General features: G+C 37.9%; 1 long non-coding RNA gene across 1 annotated transcript in view; it reads left to right on the top strand.

The window, feature by feature from the left end:
* The first annotated feature begins 3,379 nt into the window (after positions 1–3,379).
* LOC134138577 (uncharacterized) overlaps positions 3,380–18,765 on the top strand; it is a 250,683-nt gene continuing 235,297 nt past the window's right edge. The window contains exon 1 of the long non-coding RNA XR_009957932.1: positions 3,380–3,468. This is a non-coding gene — a long non-coding RNA (uncharacterized LOC134138577). The remainder of the gene's footprint in view (positions 3,469–18,765) is intronic.

Genomic DNA, 18,765 nt, shown 5'->3' on the forward strand with positions numbered 1-18,765 from the left:
ATGCTGCTGAAGCGGCTAGTCCATTTTTATGTCCAGAGGAGGCCTGGACTACTGTAAGCTTGTTTGTGTTAATAGTGCACCCCAGCAGATTGTGTAGACATGTCCTAAACCCAGTCAGACTGGGTAATTTATCTGCCTTAAATGTGGTTGAAAACCTCCTTTATGACATTTTCATTTTTAGTTATCTTTGAAAATCTTTTCCTGGGTTGGAATTTGATGTGGTCACCATGTGCTATTATGGATTAAACTGCTAAGGGATTAAAAGGTGGCCTTTCTTATAAAAGGTGGGAAGCTAAAATGGCAAATTCTTTTCAGCACTGGCAGTACACAGAAGTGAACTGACAGGACAGAATGTAAACAAACAATAATTGAATGTAGACAAACAAAACAACTCTTGTAACTAGTACAAGAGTACTAGTTACTCTTGTTAACAGTGGACATGTGATAAACTTCCTTAGTATTACTTTGCAGTCTCTCTCTTCTGGAGTGTTGTCATCAGATTTGCCGGCTGTGTTTACCCAAGTGCATTAAACCAGGGTATGTTGAGGTGTGTAAGACAGCATACATCTGACCTATCTGTGATGTCTTGTTTTCCCATCATCCAAGCTTTGTTCAGGTTCCTTTACGTGCTGGAGGGATTAAGAGCTTGCCCTTGTTTACTAATGTGGTCAGAAGGCTGTTGAAGAGGAGATTGTTGCAGTTGTTGTTGTTCCAAGAAGTCTTTTTTTAGACTGTCTGCAGATGTCATTTTAATGCTTTCCCATGACTTAACTCTGGGTTATTCTGTGATTTAGAAAACTCTGCAGCATAAATCTTCTAAGCCAAATGTCTCCATAAGACATTCTAGAACTGTGTTTTGAAGAGAAAATTAGCATTAGGACCAGAAAAGGATGAGATTCTGCTTCTGTTACAGAACAGTAATACTCTGCTTACTGGAGAGAGTCCAGCGTAGGGCTACAAGGATGATCCGAGGGCTGGAGCACCTGCCCTATGAGGAACGGCTGCAAGAGCTGGGCCTCTTCAGCCTGGGGAAGAGAAGACTGAGGGGGATCTTATCAATGTGTATAAGTACCTGAAAGGAGGGTGTCAAGGGGATGGGGACAAACTCTTCTCAGTTGTCCCATGTGACAGGACAAGAGGCAATGGGCAGAAATTGAAGCACAGGAAGTTCCGCCTGACCGTCAGGGGGGATTTCTTCCCTGTGAGAGTGACAGAGCACTGGCAGAGGTTGCCCAGAGAGCTTGTGGAGTGTCCTTCTCTGGAGATCTTCAAGGCCTGCCTGGATGCAACCCCGTCTAATGTGCTCTAGGTGACTCTGCTGAGCAGGGAGGTTGCACTGGATGATCTCCAGAGGTCCCTTCCAACCTTACTGATTCTATGATTCTGTTGAAGTTGCTAGTTTTGTTGTTGGCTTCATGCCAAGATTTCACTGAACTAATCTGAGCATATAAGAGCTAGTTTAAATATTTAAATGTAGATATTCTGTGAAAACTGACTCCCCTCTCATCCACAGAAATTGTTGTCTCTCATATGCGTATAATTGTGTCAAGGGAATGTCTTTTTTGTTTTATTTGTATAGTTCCTAACAAAAAGTGTGATATGATACTTCACTAGGGTTTTAGAGTGCTATCATAATTCATATAATGAATAAAATTATGTTTGGTTTAACAATACTAGCATTTGCTCATGAAACATTTGCAGTTCTGTTTGGATTAAAAAGAAAGCACCACTAACTGCATAAATTATTAAAGACTATTTTTTTTTTAACAAATACTCCGAAAACTCAAACCTTCCAGAACCTGAAGTATATAAGTACTCTATATGCAATATGTTATTAGAAAATTAATCTATTCCACAAAATTTATCCCATACTTTGCTGTTAACTAATATGACAGAATGAAATGACTGATGTTATTCGTTTGACCTCATTTACTTCACTGCTCTGTCATGAGAAAGTGTAACTTTCCATGAGTAGACACAATGGCGTTGTCAGTGATTTGTCACACTGGTAGCCTATTAATGTCTACATAATAGTGTAGATGAAGAAAGCATCCAGGATATGAATCAACTAATTGACTGTGGGATTATCCTCACACTCTGATTTCTAGGTTTTGTATAGTTTAGACCAGGCAAGCTGTTGCCAGTTGCTGTAGCTTTGATAAGCAATTAAAAAGAGCACAGAAATCCTATGGAATCTGTGCTTTAACCTGTGTGTCCTGCTGAGCTGCCTGAATATTCTTGCCAAAAGCAAATGCACTCCACCCATAGTATAATAAGTTCCTTTTATCTTCCTGCAAGGAAAATTGGATAGAGAGAACTTCTTGGAGTGTTTGATCTGCATTACAAAGTATGAATAATTCCAGAGTAGAGTATGTGTGAATGTAATGAAATATACTGTATAAACAGATAATGCTCTGTGTGTGCTAAGCAAACTACAAGCAAAATATTATGTCATAAAATTTGCTTTTGCCCCCATTAAGATCAACATTTCTAGTCTATAATGAGAAACTGTCATTCTGCTCAGGCGTCTGGGCACTAGTCTGTCTTGTGGTGAAGGCCAAGTGGAGACCAACCTTCAGAACAGAGCAACAGGAACTGAGATAGACAGTGTAAACTTAAATGGCTGAGTAGGCCCCAGGTGGAGCACCATTTGTAGAGTGGTGAGCAGATGCTGAAGGATATGTCCACACTGCAGTGCACAGGTTTGGTTAAACCTCATGCAAATATAACTGAGCTGTTTTTAAACTGGGTCGGAATAGGATAGGAGATGCAGTGGTGAGGGTTTTGACCACTAGATAGTTGAGTAGGCCTCACTGAGGCCAGCTACACTGCATTTAACACCCCAGCCTGCTTAATAAAACTTGGCTAAATAGATTCCCCTTAGATGCAGTGCCAATGTGGTTGTTGGAGTTAATTTCACTGGTGTCTCCTCTTGTATTCACAGGTCCTAGCGACCTATAAGCAGCAGCCAAACTGAGGCTGTAAATGGTAGTGACACTGCCCAGCTCTGTGTCAGACACCCACACTGGCACTTTCATGTGCACTGGCTGCAGCCCAGCTAGTCTATACCAAGACTGCCATGTTTCCGTGCTGACCGCTGGCTGCAGGCTCATGCCAACATCTCTGAAACAGCTCTTGGAAGTTGTCCTGTGGATTACTCGTTTTGAGCAACATAGCCAAATTGGACACTGCAAAGCTGCTGGAATGGGGTGTTTGCAGTATGCTTCTGGAAGGGGATAAAGGCAAGTATATCATTATCCCTACAAAGCACTCAGGCAGCCTTGAGCAGCATATGCATCAAACTGGGAATTACTGAAGCGTGAATGCAACACTCATGTTGCACTGTCTCAGTGTGGAATCCCTGCAATCCAGCACCTGCCCCTTTGGAGACTTGGTAGCCTTATCTGACCTGGCTATAACTACTGCATTAGTGAAGATCAATTTCTTCTCTTGGAAACATCCAGCAAGGTTTGTTTCTTCACCCTTATGCCCCTTAGGAAAAAAAAAGCAGCCTTTCAGCTGCCACTTTCAGTGTTCTCATGCAATGCAGGCTTTATTTGGCATGTAATTAGAAATGAAAGGTGAGAGAGTAAGAGCAAGGTTAGACTGAATATAAATGTAGTGCATCCAGATACAACAGCAAGCATACCGTAAACTGGTAAATAAAAAATAAAGGTGGGCCAAATTCACAATGAGAAGTTGTGCACCGCAGATATTTTTGTGGCTTGGTTCCTGGGCTATCAGTTTTCTTTGAGTCCACAATTAGCACATACCATGACCTGGAGTAGTGGTTTTGGTCCTTATTCTCTTTCTTAAGCAGGGAACAGAAACATGCCTCCTTCCTCCTTCTTTGTCCCCAGGCAGTGCTTCTTACCTGTGTGTTTCTTGGCATGTTCTGGGAGATGTTCAGTAACCAAAGAATATGGTCAACAGGAGGAATGTGAGGGGAATCTGGTTCCTATGCTCACACAGAAAAATCAGTGTATTTTGACATGGTTTTCAGACTCTTGGGTTCATGGAAACAAGTTAAATTTTCTTCCTTCTTCCTTTTCTTTCTATTTCAGGACAAAAATCAGAAGTTGAAATGTTGGCTTCTCCTGTGACATAGAGACTTTAAGTCACCTATCTTTGTACTTCATGCTAATGAATACTGAAATAGTTTGCAAGTAAATTGGAAAAAAAAGATCTGAGTATTATACATACAAACTCAATTGAAGTGATTAATGGGCCGTTATTTGTAACACAATGGAAGGCACAAAAACTAAACTAGCAATGATTTAAAATACTTTGCATATTGTATTGGATAACTTGAAAACATTGCAGCAAGAATTAAGCTCAAATTGTCCTGGCTGAAATGTTAAAGTGAATCTGACAGGTTGATTAATTTATTTGAGCTGTTTGAAGAACAGAATATTTGAACAGTGATTTTGAGAAAATAGAAGCAAGTTGGGTACATGGTGTAGCCTGTATTCCAGCATTGAGTGTGGTGGACAACCTCCTACACATTATGTAATAAATATTTGAATAGGAAAAAGGCAAGTATATTCAGTGCAGAAAACAAACTTGTCACTGGAAGAGTACTTCATTCTGTCTACTGATGTTGGATACAGCCTTGCAAAGAAACTCTGATTCAGCACAGGATTTTAAACATGTGCTTAAATTTCAGACATATGCTTGAGTCTTCTTGAGATTGATGAAGCATCATAATGTGCCTAGATCAAAGTAAACATTTAACTACTTTGAGGAGGAGGAGAAGGCAGGGGCACTTTTAAAAATTGGCTTTTGAGAAAGGGGACTATGAAACAATATTTTAAAGATTACCTAATAAGGATATGTGACAAAAATGTATTGGCTATATGGAGGAAGGAAAGGGTGTCAGCACTGCCAATATTTGATAAATCATTTTGTCTGTTGCTTTATTGACAACAGAACAGTGATAACTTCCTGAATACAACAGGAAATATTTTGTCTATTTTCATGTTTTTCTTGCAGATTGTTTAGCTATGATACAGTCCTGTGGCTTCCTGGACCCCCAGCCAGTGAAATACTAGTCTTTATTAGGAAACTACTGTATTTGCCTAATTTTTCTAAATTCCTTCATATTTTATTGCCAGAATGTTGTCAGGTACATAGTGCCTGAAAAGTTACTGCTTGCTTACCTGATTATATATGCTGTTAAGTTTACTTGGATGTGGACAGTTTAGTTGGGCCCAGAACACATAGATCTACACATTTCCAAGTTTAAGGTTCTATTCTGTTTTGTCTGTCTAGTCTGAACTCTTATAGGAGATACATGAATACAAGTGTTGTCTTCCGATTCAGCTGAACTTCTGAAGTGTATTGAACTAGTCATCAGAAACTGCATATACCCAATCCAATGGTCATTTTTTTATACTACATGGAAAGGCAAAGTTGACTTTCAGCTTCACATACACCTTAAGAATGCATTTATCTTTTTAATCCTGTGAAAGATTAGAAATGGAGTTAAGTCTGAAGATTGGTTTTGGAAGATTTCCCCAAAAGTTTATTCAACGCTGTGATTTCTCGTAATACTTTTGATCAACACAGTTATTCTGAAGAGGAGAGAAAATGAGCCTGCAGCACTTCCAGATAACGTGTATGGTAAAGAAGACAAATTATTTCTGGGTGTTCTGTTTAAACATAAATTAAAAACCATCCCTCCCCCCAAAGCCTTACAATTAGACATACCATGAAACTGTGAGGCTAAACATTTTAAAGCAGTTAAAAGAAATATTTTATGCAGCTAGTCTGGAACTTACTGCTATATTATATGGCTGGGGAGGGGGAAGGGCAGAATTAAAAAAAAATCGTGTGGATCATTTATCTAAAACATTATGAATACACATTACTGTGATGTTAGGGATGGGAGTTTAGAAAAAAAATCACAGGAATTTGGGTGAAGCATAAATTCTGATGCTTAAAAAATACCCCCAAAATACTGCTCCCCCCCCCCCCAAAAAAAAGAACAAAAACCAATAAACAACTCAACCTCCTTGGTAGCATGAGCAGTTCCCTGGTGCAGAGAGAACAGAGGTCTCCTGCACCATGCTGTGTTACTTGCAGGACTCTTTAACAAGTAACTAACAGGAGAAGAGAGGCCCATTACAGAGAACTTAGTTTCCAGTAAAGAAAAAGCTTCATATAAGGATTGATGTTTCTTCACCTCTGAAACTATTAATTAGCCTTGGACTTGAAGAAAACAGACGATTGCAGTTGAACCATTTTTATGCCTATAAATCTTATATAATCCTATTTTATGTTGCATCTGTCATTTTAGGTTGCTTTCTGGAATAAATGCAAACCTGTAGTCCAGGTTAGTCCTTGGAGTACATTGCATCCGAAGAAATAGGCTTCATTCCTGAAGTCTAATTGGATATGAGTATTTGATTATGACTTTGCTTATGACTTTGAAAGGGTCTGTTGATCTATGAAGTCCAAGTTGTAAAGCTGCTACGTAATAAGTTAATATCTTATCCTTGTAATACAAAGGTTTGTCTCAAACCATATATTGGGAAATGATAAAAACTTGTTGTTACAAAAAGGACATTGATTCTATTAATTCCTTTGTGGGTTCACATAGGATGAATAATAGGCTTTTATTGTAATGTTAAAGCCTGATCCTCTGAGATCAATGGCTGTTAGTGTGCTGAGCATCTTACGGGATCTGACTCTTAATTAAGTTATGTTAACATTTATCTCACTTGTAAATGATGCCAGTGGCCATTTATCTTCTATTTCTGTTTCCAATTTGGTGAAATGTGGAAAGTCTTTTTTTCCTGAAAAACTGCTTAAAAATAACATTTTGTGTTGCATTTGTTGGATTTGAACATTCAAATTATGTTTTTAATACCTTTATTTATTTATTATTGCTAGGATGATCATGATTGCACTTTGACTTCCAAAGTGAATTTCTGTGTCCCAAAAGTACAGGACAGGCTGTTGCTGGGAGCAGCTATCAGAGGATGTAGATTGCCTGGGTTCTGTTTCAAACTTTGTGACCTTGAACAAAGTCATGGAACCTCTCTGTGTCTCGCTTTAGTGATTCCTGTGATGAATACCAAGTTATACAGTAGCTAGCTCCCAGGGGTATGGAGCAGGCTTAATTAATGAGTTGGCAACATGCTTTGAGATCCACTGATCTGACCTTTCTGCCTGTACTATCAAAGTGCTTGTCCATGTCCTTATCCATGAGCAAATTGATTTCAGTCATCTCTTCCTACTGTCTCTTCATCTTATCCTCTCAAGTTTGTCTGATGTGCTTCTGCCTGACTCATCTGCATGACCATTTCTTCTTTCTTCATTCCTCTATTGCCTTTACTCTCTCCACTCCATTAAGCACAAGCATCTTTATTTTCACCTGTATAACTAGCTATTCAATGTCACTGACCCTATCAGGTTTAATTTTGTATAGCAAGATCAACCCCTAACTTTCTGTGCAGAGGAAGTATGACCTTGAGCATTTTTCTCCCTACATCCTCCTTCATGACTTCTGTCTTACTACCCCTTAAACTCTGGAAAGAGTTTTGTATGAATAGCTCCTCTGTGTGCTGCCCAGCTCCTCCCTTACTTCCTTCCCTCTTTATCCTCTCTTGGGATTCAGTTCAGGAAATGCTGTTACCACAGGCTTACGTGTGGGAGTCATTACATCAGCTTGTAAGTTATGTGTATGTTAAAGAAATTTCATGGGCCGTGACTAAGATGTTATAGGGTTTAGCCCTTAAATCTTCACTGGGAAACTTACTCTGGCTAGGTTTTCGCATTTGTCTAGCTGAGATCTATTCCACTGTTGGCTAGGTGTGGCCACTGCGTCGACAGAGCAAGTGTGTCTTCTCAGATAGCTTGTGTTCTAGTCATCTGCTTATTCACCAGCATATTGGGAATGTAGTCTCTTTCTGTGACTTTGAAACATGCCTTCAAATGCAACAACTTGTCACATAAGGGAAAAATACTCACAGCACTAAGGTAATCATCTTCAATTCCCTGTGCAGAACATAGATTTTCCTGTTAGTGAGAAGAGTAAAAGAAAACTATTTTCCAAGTTTTATTAAGTATTTCTCACATGTTTGTATATGTGTAAGCTTTTACTAAAATGTAGTCAGAGGAAGAAATCTTTTAAGGGTTTATTTTCAAATGTAACTACAATGAATAAAATGCTCTTGAAGTTTAGGAAACAATACAGAATTATGCAGAACAGTTACCCAAAATTCAATCTGAGTGCCTATAATGCTAGCATTTATCCAAGCACAGCATCGATTGTTTGCACTGGAAGGAACTTGGAAAGTACTTGTAAAATGTATGTATTCAGTTAGTGTTCTTTGCTGTTCCAAACAAATGTTTCTACCTATCCCATGCACAAACATAACTCTCCTAGAAAGTCTTCATCCACGATACAAGTAATTATATCACAAGATGATTGCTACCTCAGAAAGAAGGCTTTTCACATGTAATGGAAAGAAGGAAAGACAGACTAAAAATACAGATGAAGGGAAAGAAGGTGAATTAGGAAGTATATAGCATGATTGTGAAGCCCAGTTGGCAGAATATGAGAAGTAAAAGCATATGTAAAACATTTATGAGAATGCATGACAAATGTTATTCAGCTACAAAACCTTCCATTAATCCTTCTAAAATGACAGAGCAAGGAGATATATTTGCAAACTTTCCAAATGTCTCATAAAATCATATCCTGAAATCAATGATATGTGTCCATATAAGTTACACTTTTGATGCAGCAAAAAATTAAGAAAGGCGAGATCTTACTTTTTAGTACTGCTGAGGCTGTGACAGCCTTTGTAGTTTTGGCTAAGAGATGTAGGTCTTCTACTGAAGACAGCAGAAACTTACTGTTTCATTTACTCTCATAGGCTATAGAGAAACAACAACTGGATTTGCCATTGGTGGCTGTTGGTGAAGTCTTAAAATGAAGTATCTTGAATTAATTCTGTTCATGCTGGCAGGGTGATGGTATAAACAAAGTTTTTGCCCTGTGCTATAGAGTAAGAGCTTGTTCTAGACCTTAGCCAGTTGAGAACTTATTCAGAGGTTGTATGAACAGTCAAGGAGCTGAGTGTGATCCATGAGCTACCAGCATAGTATAGATGCTTCCTTAAGGAACTGAAGCGACAGACTATAACTGAGCAGATATCCTTTAGGCATCTGGAAAACTTTTTGGTAGATTAATTCATTTATTCTAATAATAGATTACAGAATGAAGTCGGCCATTTTGCCTGAGGAAATCTTGTACATATCTAGGGAGCCCTATGAAGATCAACTGGGATCCATAGACGTGTAGAAGGCCTTCCTTGCAGAGATCTTTGAAGCTTGAATTAGGGTAAAACCTGTTTGAGGGCCTAATGCAGGACTAAGAATTTGTGCAGCCATGCTGTGACACTTTGGCCTCACTTCTGTGGGGTGAACACCCACAAGTCTAGATTGCTTCTGTTGCCATCTCACTTAACAGTGGAAGAGTAACAAGTGAAATGGCTCATGTTTCTTGACACAAGTATAGCACAAATCACATATACTCTGTGCTTCTGAAGAAGACACTTGAGCTACAGAATATACATAAAAGGACTTAGGACGAAGTGCACAAGGCTGTGAATTAATGTCTTTAACTTTAAGCCTGAAATGAATCCAGCAGAAACTATTATTTAGAATTTACTGGACTCAAAATTGCGAAACGAAAACCAATATTAATGTAAGTATGTGCTTGAACTGTGGAAAAGAAAAGGCAGGCCTGATTTACAGGATACATGAATCTAAATGTACAAGTATTTATTTTAGGAAAAAATAACCAGAAGGTTAAACAAGAAATTGGAAAGAGATTTACCTATAGTGTCAAGATTATTATCCCCTGAGACTTTTTTCAATAACAAATACTAATGAAGAATGAAAAAATTTTTGACAAAGGGCTATTGTAGCTGGGAAAACACTAGTTTTTACTAACTTGGAAAGAGCTGAAAAATGCTAAGTGGTATTGTAGGTAGGCAAGAGCCATATAACTCAGAGGGAAAAACAGTATTTTGACAAAATGAAAAAAAAAGTAAGAGTTTAAGCAATCTGGACTTGCTTTCAAGTAGCCAGATTGTATTTCCTGAATAATTGCTGTGGGATTGGGCTCTGTTTAGTTTAATTGGTAACGTGTGTTGAAGCCAGAGCTGAATGAACTATTTGCAGCGAATAATTTATTTGATCAATGTTTTTCTCTTTTCTGTTCATGAATTATCCACAAACAGGTTTTTCCCCCACTAATTTGTTCATTATTCAAAATTACTCAGCAAATGCTTTGTGTAAATGCCTTTTTGAGTCTTTTTCTTTCTTTCTTTTCTTTCTTCTTTTTTTGGAAGATTATGTTTATAAAAGTAAAGTTTTTACAGTGGGGCTCAAGAAGCCTGAATGCTGTTTTTTTTTTTTTTTTTTTTTTTTTTTTTTTTTTTTTTTTTTTCCTGAGGGGAAAATAATCTGTGTACTATGAGTTATTTGCTATATTTGCTGGAAATGTGAATAGTGCAGAAGCTTTTCTTTTTAATCATAGAATTTCAGGTCAGAAAGGACTATTAGGTACTCTAATCTTTTTTATGGTGCAGATATAGGAGGAATACATCTAATTTCTCTGATATTAAGTCCAATAATTTGTGCTTAACTGAAGCAGAGTAGAACTTTATTTTAAAGCCTTTCAGACAGATGGCTTAAAAAGTGCTGTATGAAGGGGTTATTATTCTGTTTTCCCCTACAAGCTTATGTAACTATTTGATATTCATTATTTTTGCTGTGTGGGATTGTTTGTTGATGTGACGACTGAGTCTTTTGAAAGCAAAGAGGACATGAGAGCCTTCATGGTCATGTGAAGTATTCTTTTACCAACCTTCCTATCTGTTTGTCCAGGTGTAGCTTTCCTACAAGCAACTTAGCAAAGAAAGAGAAAAATGGAATGAATATTCATGGAAAGCAAACAATGACCCTTGTGAATGCTGTCAAAGCGAATGTATGCTTTTAGTCAAATTAATGTTCATGAATTTTCCTTGCAGTATTTTCCCAGTGCTAGCCAAGAAAGACACTGTTAAATGTAAATTGTAGTGACAGTAATTTTTTAAAATTTGGAATAAGCCTTGTTACTCAGAAGGCAAGATAAGTGCATTTGTCATACACTATTAAGATGAAAAATGTAGTGCGATGCTGCCTTCCACTGCAATTTGGATTGGGGTCCATATGGGGTATGATGTTGTAGAAGAAAAAAACCACACTTTCTAGCAAAATCTGGTGGAAGTCTTGTCCACACAGGCTTGACGGAGCTGTTTTTATGAAGTGGAAATATCCAAGCTTCCAAAAAGTACGCTGTTTAAGTGGAAAAGCTGCTCCCTACAGTACACTAGATCAAAACAAGGGATGCCTACTTTCTCTCAATGGTATGCTTGGTTAGATCTCCTGCCAGAAACCCACATGCTCTCTAGTTCAAACTACAAGCTATCTCCATGGTGCAGGAGCAGCATTGTTGTACACAAGCAGGCTGTCCTTTAAGTTGATGTGAAACGAGCTGCATAGGCCAATGAGCCCAAGCAGCTTGGTTATGCAGTTCGACAGGTGGGCAGGCAGCTGATCCACCTAGCACAGCTGAACTGCATTAACTGGCTACTTGTAAGCACAAAGTCCACCCCGCTTAGAAAATGGTGGTTTCACCTAGTGTATTTAATTTTGCTGCTGCAATGGGCTGTGGCCAGTATGAGGGTAGTTACAAGGTATCACTTGATAGCTGAGCTGTGTGGTGTTTGTCTGTGGTGGTGTGACCAAACCCTAAAATACCTGGTGCTCTGTGAGTGCTGTTCTAACCATCCCTCTTGCCATTTTTTACAGCCTGCGTGCCTTCACTCTAAATATACCGCCAGTGTCCAGTGGTGTTATCTTCTCAAACCTGCCTTTGAGAAGTGGTGATGCAATGGGCCTCATTTTGCAGGTGGACAGTCAATGCACACAGCAAGCACATGTAAACTCTGAAAATAAATTTGATACTTAATCCTTTTTGGTGCCTCTCAGATCAAGCATCAAAGGCTTAGTAAGATTTCTACGAGCACGTGAGGTGTAAGTATCTTCAAAAATCTGCTTGTGATAGTTGGATTCCTCTTGCCTGCCTCTAGCATTTTCAAGGCTCAAACTGGTTATGTATTTCTTTCCTTGTCAGTGGAGGACAATCTGTTCAACTGTTTTAGGATGTGGGGAGGATGAATCTTTCCTCTAGTTTGCCGGAGGGACCTGTTTTTCTTCCCTGACTTTAGGGGGAACTAAATGACCAGCTTAGATTACACACAGCTGGCTTTTGGACTACTAAAATGAAACGAAATGAATGTCACCCCAAATTATTTTGCCTCAGAATGGCTGTGTTGAAACAGTTAAACTTAATGCATTAGCCAGTAGCCATGCTTTCCCTCTCTCAGCAGAAGAAATAAGCACTTAGCTGTTTTTCTTAAGCAGAAGAGTCTGTGTCGTACTGGAATGGAAGCAAACAGGTGTTTTGTAATTCTCAAAGACTGGCTTTTTGTGGGTGTTTTAAAATATTGTGCTGAACCTTTAAGTTGTTAGGGGCATGATATGTTATTGAGACTGAATAAGACACACCTTACCCTGAGTGCATCATACTGAAATATAAATGCAGTATCTTGTGACAAGGGTAAGGTCTAGTCTACTCTCTATGTGCCCTGGAGAAGAAATTACTTGGAGCATCAAATTACTTTTTCCTTTCATTAAATCAAGCGCCTTGGTTCTAAAAGCATTCCCCTGGCAAAGGAAGCTAGTAAGAATGAAGGAGTTCTGCATTCTGGAGTTGTCCCCATACAGTCCTGAATGAATACGCAAGTAGTTCTTTACGTGGTCTCTAAACCTTCTATTTTTCCTAGTCTCTGTCATTAGAAGATATTCCATCTCCAGTGGAGCAGTAGGAAGCCACTACACATCTTCAGATTAGGTGCCTTCAGGTGACAAGCTGTGTATGATGCTTTATGGAACATAGTTCCATTCTATAATGCTCAAATGTTCCAGCTGATTATAATCTCCAGACCTGCAGTTAAATTATTATCCTGATCAGAAATTTAATTGCTCTCACTTGTCTTGTTCTGTACGTGCTTTTGGCAGAATGACGTTTTCTGTCACTGTTTCTCCATCCATTGAGTGATTCAAAATATGTCTATAAAATCAGAGGAAAACATATTAGTGGGGTGATGTTGCCCAATTAAGTGCTTCGTGCTCTTTTTTGATTTGATGGTAGTATAAGTGCACTTTAAATATTTTATATCATTCTTAGAACAAGTTGTGAATTTTAAAGCTATAGTTTTACACCTGGTGTGAAAGTAAGTTTGATCAGTGTTTAGATCCCAGATATCTTTTGGTATTTTTGCCTGCTTTTGCTTTTCAGCACAGATTTATAGTTTGTAACAGTCCCACTGGAGGTGAGATAGACAACATATTTTCTTTCTACTGTAGATAAGGAGGAATATCATTTTACTAAGAATTTTATTTGTAATAATCAGGAATTGTCTTAGCAAAAAAAAAGGGGGTTCAGAATCAAAGTTAGAGAGTTATGATCTAAGCTTACTAAAGCAGAGGGAAAAAATAAACCCAAACAAACATACAATCCAGAAAACTTGAGAAGTTTGAACATTTGGTATCACAGCTTTTGAAACTTCTGAGAAATGTTGACTCCTAGTTTTAGTAAGCTAGAAACTGTTTTAAATGGCAGGACTGCATGTGACAAAACTTGTGCTCATTATGGTATTGAGTAGAGGAGGAACAATGCTAATGTTAAACTGTGATGTGAAAAGTCTGGATTTTTTAGCTTCTGAGGCAGATAAACTGTACGTTTTACAACAAATGTTTTTAATTCCAATAGCAAAAATATTTTTAACTGTTTAGCGGCTTGGAGCTTTTTTTGTCTGTTTCTGTTTATATAAATTTAGGACAAAAAGCAAGTAAGATGATGGGATATATTATAAAGCCTGTTAAAACAAGAACAGCATGGAATGTAGATGGGAATTTGTAGATGTGAGGGCCCTAAAACAGAGTAGGTTAAACCAATTATATTCAATATATTTGAAGTGAAGCTAGAAAAACATGTATAACTACAATGCATATTATTATATCTAATTTATAGAAGTACTTCAGCTATATAACTCCATTGGTTTAAAAGAGGAAGTTATCATTCTCTTGCAATAACTGCTTGAAAAATAAGCTTTCAAATTGGGATTTCCAAATGGAAATCTCCCTGAATTGTATATGAAGGAATTAAAAAGCAAGTTCGAATGTAAACATTTCTTGCTGCCTCTTTTGGAAAGCTTCATAATCTGCCTGAAGGGAAAAAAAGATCTAATTCTTTGCTTGCTTTAAGTGTAGTGTCATAAAGAGATAGACAAGCTTAGCTAGTTTTGAATGAGTTGAGGTGAGTGGTGGAAGTGTTGTGGCTGTGTTAGCACAATGTCTTGTCTTGGAACAAGTCCTCTGCCTCTTGGCGAGGCCAATTAGCACCATCCAACCCTTCCTGTACCCGCCCGGTACCCAGTCTGGTTATCTCAAAGTAAGCTGGGCACATCTGCAGGGTGCTGTATGGCTTCACATAGAATCCTGAAATAAAAGCTGGGGAGCATATCATACCTTGAAGGACTTGAAATAGTCACATTGAAATAAGCTTTTAATTTTTCCTTCAGAAAAGGTCAGTAACTCCTGCTGTCCAAAACCAGGAGTTGAGTATCTTTTTGTGTCACAATCATTGCAATAACCACCAATTTTTAGATGTCATATACAAGAATATTGTAAATCAATTTAAAGTGATAGTAATTAAACAACTTTATAATTTAGTTTATAATGTAACAGGTGCATCAGTTCCTAACAATTCCACAGGGAATGTGTTAAACTTTCCATACATTTTATGTTTCCAGGGCAGAGTTAGGCCCTGGAATCTACTTCTCTGTAATGTGTTTCAACATGGATGCACTCTGGGAAAAATAAAAATTCCCAGTGTGTTGATGGCTTTATACTACTACTTATAATTGCCCAGATGTAGTTCTTCTTCTTGTGTTTTCAAACCCTCAGTGATCCCTTCCCTCGTTTGCATATCTCCCCTTTTGTTTTAGGAAAGTGAAAACTGGCGAAGAAATAGATTTAGATTTCTTCCTTGGCAGTACAGAGCATACTAGAAGATGACAGAGAGTCAAGCCTTCTCATCCCTTTACCTTTATTTTCAACCTCTTTTGGGTAATTTGATCCCACCTGACACTTCTGACACTTCTTGATGCATAAATTGGCTTTTCACAGGGTAGCACTTCTCCGTTGTGATTGACAGGGAGATCTGTTGCTGTCAGCATGGATTTTCTCCAGCTGTTCCTCCTGTCGGTATTTCTTTACCCTGTGCTTTGACTTACAACAGTTTTCAGTTCTCTACTGTGTTATTTCCCTCTAGAGAATCTTCTTCCACTTCTGTCTTCCCTCTTTTCCACTCCATCTTCCCTGTTTTGCCTCTCTTTCTCATCTTTCCAGATTTACTTTAAAGTTCCTATTCTTTCTTCCTTTTACTAAACTCTTAGCCCTCCTGCTCTTTATTAGCCTGGAGAGATTACATGGTGTCACTTGGTACTTATGTTTTCTGATCTGTTTTCTGCATAGAGACTGCATAGAGACTTCACTGCAGGGCTTCTGATTGGCTTTCTAATCTGTATTTTGTCAAGCTAATTTTTTTCTAATGTTAATGAGAACAATGGAAAAATCCTATTACTGGGAATTTTTATCAGGGCTCTTTGACTCATATCCTCAGTTTCTAACCTCACAAACTGGGAGGTGAAGAGGGGAAGTCTTTGCCTGATGGAGGTGTCCTTTTATTGAATTTAGAATTGTCAGTACATGCAATTAGATCATCAATCTCACTGTCTTTCCCCAAGTTTTCTGAGAAAGGTGAGATTGAAATTCTAAAATTGTCCAGCTCCAGGACTCCTGAAACATATATATAAGGTTCTTTAGCCTTCTTTCATGAAACAAAGTTTTATCTCAAAACCCCAAAGTTTAAGCTTCCATTCCAATAATAGGAAAATAAAAAAGACCCCCCAAGTGATCCTTATTATTTTTCTCCGGTCTTGTTTGAGTTGTGACTTTTTAAGCATTTCTGTTCAATCTTATTTTTGACTGAGTTCCAGAGAGAAGGTCTGTGAGCAGAAAGGAAAATAACTTCACATTAAGTTGAGGAGAAGGAGTATCAAGTGTTTTGAATCCAAAGCAGTGTAAATGGTGTTAAATTGTGTTTCTGGTGAATGATTATTATCTTAAGCCTTGCTGGAGCTTATATTTTATAAAACAAGGTAAATAAAAAGAGTTAGCAACCTGTGAATTGCTTATTATTAACTTCATGTTTATATGGCAGCTTCTATGAAAACTGCAGCTAAAAGAATATACTTCGGGGAGAATATTTAAAGGAATTATTTGAAATGAGCTAGGGTATTTTGTTTTTAGAAAGATGTAATGAATACAGACAATTTCTGAAAGAAAACTTGAATTAATCTTCAGGGAAATGGGGCTGCATTAAGACTTTGCACACAGTGCATTGTTCCAACCATATAAGTTGATCTGAGGGTCATCTGTAAGAAGAAAGGCAAATCTTAGTGCAATAAAGTAGCTGGTCTGAACACAATGGCGTACTAAAAATGTTTAGTAATTTGGACTTAGGTTTACAAATGCTCTTCAGGGATCTAGGGGGGTCCATTTCTTGTTAATTTCTCAAACTTAAAGGAAATCTTTGTGACTGTGGCTCCCTTGCCATAACAGATTTGGACAAATATTTTTACAGTACTAGAACAAGAGAAGAACTGTCACCCAAGATCACAAAATTTCTCACTCCTTATGCAATATCTGTCCATAATGAAAAATTAGATTTAATAGCATAGCTTTTCTACAGGCAGAGTACCAATCACGTATGTGATCCTGTGGCATTTACTAGACAGCATGTTGTCCAGTCGTTGATGATCTGTTCATATTGACTTTGTCATTGGCACTTGATGTCTTATGTCTGTACTGATCTGACTGAATGCAAGATATTCTGTAAGTAAACTATTGCAATGGAGTGAATGGAATTTTATATTCAAAGTCAGATGATCACCTGTTCCCCTCTCTTGGTCTTTTTTTTTTTTATGACTATTGCGCTTATATTCAGTTTTGTATTTAACCTGCCCCTCCAGCAGTGAGTTTGTCAACTGTGACAGAATCCTATTCTCTTTCAGCCATTAGACAGCCTTTGTAATGTTGTGCCAATAAAGGTAAGACACAGTTACATCTACATGAGTGTATCTTTCTGCAAATGAAGGGTTAATATCATCGTGGATGGAGGGATGGATAGCCTAACGGACATGACATTGGTAACAGTAGCAGTGAAAAATGTGGCCGTGAGTGCTTCACTGTGGAGGGAATTAGTACAAACAGGTCTGAGGGTTTGTGGATTGCTGCCATTTTGCTGCTCTTTTCTGTAGGTAGATTAAAGCTAAAAGGGAAATAACTGTTTATGCTGCAGTCACAGCTGTATATTGCTCTGTAGATCAATCCAAAGGGATATGTTTAGTATATACTTAACGTTTAGACCTGCAGATATCAGAACGGAAGGCAGCATACAAGCATCTTTGTTAAGTCAGTTGGTTTGTTCTAAGCCAGAAAACATAGAATTGAGAGGACAACTTGTCTTATGTCATTGTCCCGCTTTGATTTGGTTAAGTCGTGTCATCACTCTGTACTTCTGTGTTGCTATTGACCTGTTTGTCCTGTCTGTTTAGATAATAAGCTCTCTTGCACAAATCACTTTGTCACTCTAGATGCATGCAGGATTTAGAGTTGTGATGTCCAAAACTCATTTAGAACTTGAATAAAATTGAAATTTATCTTACTTCACTTTAGCAATCTCAGAGATGCTAGATGTTGCCTAAACAGCTTCTGTAGGTGCAGGGAAAAGCGAGGGACCTCCATTATACAACCCATCCAAAGATTTTAGACATCTATCTTAATGTGAGGCATATTGTGACCAAGATGGCTATGGCTCCCTTTGGCTGTAGAGGGTGTGCAGATTATAGTGAGGTGAATCCCTCCTTACCCTAGTGTGAACAGTAGTTCAACTGGAAATGTAGAAGCTTAAGCACAAACCTTGTTTGTTCTGCACCTTGCATTCTGCAAAATGCTGAAATGTGTTTGACATCTTGAAAAATGTCAGTAGAGCATTTTCATTAGAGGTGATCACATTTTTTTTTCCTGACAGCTCTTTGTCTCCAAGAAAATAGGCTATTCCTACCTATTTCTACAGCTCCATATATGTGTATATATAAAAAGCCTCTGTATGTGTGTAAGTGGGGGAAAAATGTTTGGGGAGAATACTCTAAAATCTCTAATTTTTAATTATTTTAATTGTCACTTGTGGGAATGCTTCTTTTCTCATTTATCATGTATTTAAACAATTAAAATGAAAGTAATGCCCATCTCTTTTGTTATCAAAACTTGCAAATGAAAGTCAGGTGGAATACGTGCAAAATTGAAAGGAATTCTTTCTTCTTGTTTTACTCCTTGTCAGAAGTTACTCTTTGTGCTTTAAGTTTTTAATCTTATTTTTTTTCCCAGTTCCCTTTTAAATGTGAAACAACAACAGAGATAATAACACCTTAGAATTCCTAACAGAAACTAAAATAAAAAGTGTTGACATTTTTTTTCATCAGATTCACTTTGTTTTTCTCTATTCCTCTCATG

The sequence above is a fragment of the Rhea pennata genome, chromosome 1 (genome assembly GCF_028389875.1).
Source record: "Rhea pennata isolate bPtePen1 chromosome 1, bPtePen1.pri, whole genome shotgun sequence".
In the NCBI taxonomy this organism is placed as follows: domain Eukaryota; kingdom Metazoa; phylum Chordata; class Aves; order Rheiformes; family Rheidae; genus Rhea; species Rhea pennata.